Source organism: Ambystoma mexicanum, chromosome 3q (genome assembly GCF_040938575.1).
Source record: "Ambystoma mexicanum isolate Mex_15411 chromosome 3q, UKY_AmexF1_1, whole genome shotgun sequence".
NCBI classification, from domain to species: domain Eukaryota; kingdom Metazoa; phylum Chordata; class Amphibia; order Caudata; family Ambystomatidae; genus Ambystoma; species Ambystoma mexicanum.
In genome coordinates this window covers 165530708-165535718 of record NC_090926.1, presented here as the reverse complement: position 1 = coordinate 165535718, position 5011 = coordinate 165530708, and the positions used below count along the sequence as shown (strand labels likewise).

General features: G+C 46.6%; 1 long non-coding RNA gene across 1 annotated transcript; it reads left to right on the top strand.

Annotated features, from left to right (window-relative positions):
- The first annotated feature begins 210 nt into the window (after positions 1 to 210).
- Positions 211 to 4464, top strand: LOC138581817 (uncharacterized). Its single transcript, XR_011304802.1, has 3 exons — positions 211 to 297; positions 1045 to 1094; positions 3978 to 4464. It is a non-coding gene; the product is annotated as an uncharacterized lncRNA (long non-coding RNA).
- Positions 4465 to 5011: the final 547 nt, after the last annotated feature.

The window sequence follows — 5011 nt, the reverse complement described above, 5'->3', positions numbered from 1 at the left end:
AGAGTTCAGCGTGGGCTGTGCTAGTACTGGCCAGATCTGAGCCAGTGCACGCCCTTGTGCAGCTGCTGTAAGGTTCAGGACGCGCTAGTCACACTGTGCATCGCGTCTTTGCAGCCACAGGGAGCGCACAGGGCCGTGCTGGGCACCGTAGCGTGCCGAGTACATCTGCGTCGCTGTGTTTCTGCATAGAAGGTAATTTGCTTCTCTTATTCCAGCAGGTCGGAAGAGTTCTGGAGACCGTGGCTCGTTGGCAGGAGGGACTTGGAGCAAGGACAGGCCAGGATACGGCAACGACTGGTGAGTCCCCCACAATACCAGCGAGAGAGGATGGTCTGCCACCAATGCGGGCCAAGCACCCGGCCGGGCCACTTGCGCTAGAAGAGTGGGGCGAGTCGCTTCCTCCGGGGATACAAACAGTGCCCTCTCTGGTCCTTCACGCTGCCTCACTCACATAGCGATAATAGGGTCCAGTAACGGGGTGGGGTGCCTGGAGGCGATGCTGGGCGGGCCCACAGTGTGACGGCCGCTGCACTGCATGTGTGCTGTGCTTCACAGGAAGCGAGGGGGACGATGCAGTCGATGAAAATGTGGAAACACCCACACATTCCCAACTTTGTGGGTTATCACTAAAATGTCACAATGGACTTGCTACGCTTCACACTAATGTACGCGTGAAGGCGAGCGTGCAACAGTGCACCAACATGTCCCATTGCCACAGGGTGTGTGAAGAAAGGAGACCCACTCACTACACAATATTTGTATTGAGGTAGTAAAACAGATTGCAAGAAAATATTACTGAATATAATTCAGCTAATTTCTAAAACCTACATATTAGACAAAAAGGCATATGTCGATGCACCTACGTTTAACCTACGACATGCATAAATGAAACGAGCTTACGTCAGGCATTTTTGTGACTCCCCACACCACTTGTAAATGACGACCATGTCGTAGTGTCAATGCATATATGCGCGCGTGCATGCTTTTCTCGATATACCTGATTACAGCCACCTGCTAATTGCACCTTGTCTCTCCTTCCTGCAGCCCTATGGTGCCCCCGCCGGCAAACATGGATCTTACAAGCACCCCGTCAGGTGAGTGGAGAGGTCATCATTTATCACATCTCTCACTTTACACAAATGTCACTGCAGAAAAAAATGAGTGCCATGACTGTCTAATTATGTCTAATAAGCTGGGGTAGGGAGACAGCTTTCCAGTGACGCCTTTTCAACAGGTGTTTGTTTTGAATAGATGTCCTGGGGTACAGCTTGCTAGGTCAGCCCTCCGAGCACCCGCGTACCTGGCATCCCTGCTCTACTCAATGTTTATCATCTCAGTTCCAATGTAAGGACTAAGGGCCTTTTTATGGGTTTGGTAGTATTAATATTGCTCCTTTTAAAGCCCTGCATGTATACAGGACATTTTAGAGTGCTGCAGGGGTGGGGAGGGCAGGCATTCGGGGGTAAGGGGGATTAGAACATGTTGCAATGGGAAGCCACTTCCATTCTGGTTAACATTAAGGATTTTCTACAATTACGGAACATTTTTCATTAGACCCGATATCATCCTCTATGTGCAGTATTGACTACATTATCCAGTTAGCCGGGGTACACCTTATAGGATATCAGAGGTTTTAAGCGTCTTCTGCATCATAGCTGGTTGGGTTCGAGTTAAAGCTTCTGTTCTGGTCCTGCAACAGCAGGCTTCCTTTTGCCAAATGTCTTTCTTTGATGGGATGCTGGCGATAAGTTGCAAGCTGAGCTGGATTGGAGTGTTCCCCAAGGTGCATGTTTTGGGGGCTAGTTAGGGATGTAGCAGGGGCTTTGGATTCCAGACTGGCTTCCTGGAGATGCAGAGGCTCTTGAAGTCAATTCTGTGTTGAATGGGGAGCCAGTGCAGGACGTTCAACACTTCAGGGGCGTGGACATATTCTCGAAGGGCAAATACTAGTTGTTCCACCCTTTTCTTGTTGACTTTAGCTTAGAGATTTGTGTTGGGGATACGATACCTAATAGAAATAATTATCCCAGGCCTTGATTTTACCAAACTAGTCTCCACAACAGCCATCTATCATTCAACATGAGAGCCGGGAGGATCGTCCGAAGATGGTTGGGGTGAAATGGCAGCTCTTAGCCATGGGTGAGATGTGTTGTGAGAATAAGATGCCTTCATCAAAAGAGACCCCCAGGTTTTTCATTTTTTTGAAGGAGTCTGGGCCAGGGCTTAGTTCGATGGGCCATTTTTCATAATTATGATCACTGGGGCCTGGCCACAAATGAGGAGTTATTTCACCCCAGATTTAGACGCAGCTATCTTTCGTTTATTCAGGTTTGGACCGCAGATAATCAGGCTTCTATGCTAATTCCTATTAGGGAGGCGTCATTACCGAGAAGTATTCTGAGCTTGGTCTCATTGACCTGAATGTTGAAATACACGCAAAAGTGGTCCAGGGCATGAGTCAGTAGGTGCATGTAGACATTAAAACACCAAGTAGATGGGGAAGACCCTGGAGGGACTCCACATGGAAGGTTGAAAGGAGTGTATAATAGGGTCACAAATTCACTGTGACTATTCGTTTTATCAGGGAAAAATGCAATCCAGTAGAGTGCAGTCACTTTAAAGCTCATGTACACGTTTTTTGACGCAAGCAAGGTGTTAACAGAAAAATCCACATGTCCAAATATCACCTGTGTTACGACTGCACCTAATTATGGTTTGGAAACCCAATTGTGTCTTTGCCCCAGCACTATGACAACTAATGTATGTGTGCCAAAAAATTAAGTTTGGAGAGCAAAATACTGTCATCAGCCCCACTCAGATCCGATTGTGATGGGCCTGCAGGCTGCCTAGTGCACACCAGGCCTTGCAGCCCACCCCACCCCAGCAAAAAATCAAGTGAACAGCAGAACATCAATGAACCAAGGTGTCTCAGCAACACCACCATTCTCGTGCGTAGGGGGCGGGGAGAAAGAGGGGGAGCACCTCACGCTCACACGCCCTTTACCCTGCACAAAACCCTTTGGTTTACTGCTTCCAGCGCTTAGCTGTGGCAAATTAAAGTGACGTTGTCACCCCGCTGGGCGCCAGGCAGATCCTCCCTTGCTTCTGGTGGCACCCACTTCTTGGCCCGCCACTACACCTCCCAAGGCTGCTGCTCTGGCTAGGTGCCAGGGCTGCTATTGGATTCTTTACTGTGGGGTCCCCAGCTGGTTGGTTTTGCTGATAACCCATGTTCTAGACCACCTTGGGAGCATCAGTCTCCCTTATTTCCAGCACCAGTAGCAGACGGTATAACCTACTGGGCGATGTCAGTCAAGTTCAGGCAATGATGGGTTAGCTGAATATAATCAAAAGTCTGAGATGTTATAATACTGCCTAGAGGCTCCCATCATCCTTACCCAGCATAGTCAATGGTGAGGGATTCTAGGAGTTGTAGGCTGATATATCAGGCGATCTGCAGGTGCCGGATCCCACTCATACAGGAAGTCAGCCCTAGCTTAGTACAACTGAATGCTGCTATTATTCCCAATAATTATGAAGTCCCTGTTACAGTCATTTTTTCAACATTTTCATGCCCGTTCTGACTCCATTGATAACGCTGGCTGATTTCTTGCCTTGTGGTTCAGATCACGTTGTGCTACTGGCCGATCTTTACTTGAGATCACCACAGCAGCGGACCTATAGGAAAGAAGGATAGACAACGGACAGTCTTGTTTGCTTTGCTTTCAGATCTCCTCGGCTATTAGGTTTTTTGAATGCAAGTTTAGGGACTCTGCTCAGGGCTTCTTGGGGCCCCATTTCCTAATAGGCTCTCTTTTATACCAGCGCGCTACAGAAAGCTCAGAAGTTCTACACTTGAAATTGGTGAACATTTTTTGTATTGTGATCATACAATCATTGTGAAGAACAATGCATGTTAATGTTTCTGCCTTCTAAAAAAATAAGTTGAACTAAATTGAACCTGTCTTTTATTTCAGATTGTTTTGGCCCAACTCTAGGAGCTCTGATCACTTATATGTCGCTGGGGAGGCTCTTCTATCAAACTTCCCAGTTCAAGCCACCATCGCCTTCTACGAAGAGTCTGATTCCGAGAGCGACGCTGGGAGCAGTGACGAGAGCTGCGATTCTGGCATCGAATCAGAATAATTACAAACAAAACATATGCAGATTCAGTGCTGGACATTGTGTGTACACAAGGGAAGGACTTTGTTCACACCGGGGTGCCAATCCAGAAGTGAATATATTATACAGAATGAATGTTCCTGTAGTATCCATTGAGCGCTTGAGCCAGGTCAGAGGGAGGCTGTGTGTGTGATTCTGATCAGGCCCTACTGAAGGATTAGAGAGTCCAGAGGGCACCTGGCAGTGCTGCAGAATTAACCGGCAACAATGTAGAACAGGGAATCTGCAACCAGTGGTTCTCCAGACTCCCAAGATCCTTTCCTATTTACTATGGTGGCTAGGGCTGATGGGAGTTGTAGTTTAAACATCTGGCGAGTCAAATGTTATGGATCATTGCTATGGAATGTGTATTCTTTGCAGATTTACTAGGGCAAGCCTGAAACTACTCTGTCTCGTTCCTTTGACTACTCCGATGAATCACAAATGGTCTCACAGTATTTGAATGTAGATTTTGGAACAAGGAGCGTCCAGGGCAACACTGGAAATTACGCACCTCAAAGAAAAATATAAAACAATGAAGCCCACTAAATGAATGTGAGAAAAGGATTTCCATTGGCAGCTGGCATGCCAGTGAGGGTTCTATTCACCCAGGCCACCAGGCACTGCAGTGGACAGCCTGATAAAAGACATCTGAAGGCAGAATGTGCCTCCATGTAAAATATTGTACAAATATATTATATTGTATCATAAGAGTTTATTTTATGTTATGTCAGATTAAGTATTTTATTGTATATGAGGTTTTCTTTATTTAATTATGACCTTCACATTTCTAAGTCACTGTAAATACCATTATTTGTGCTAAATAAATTATTTTCAGTTAATTGATGAT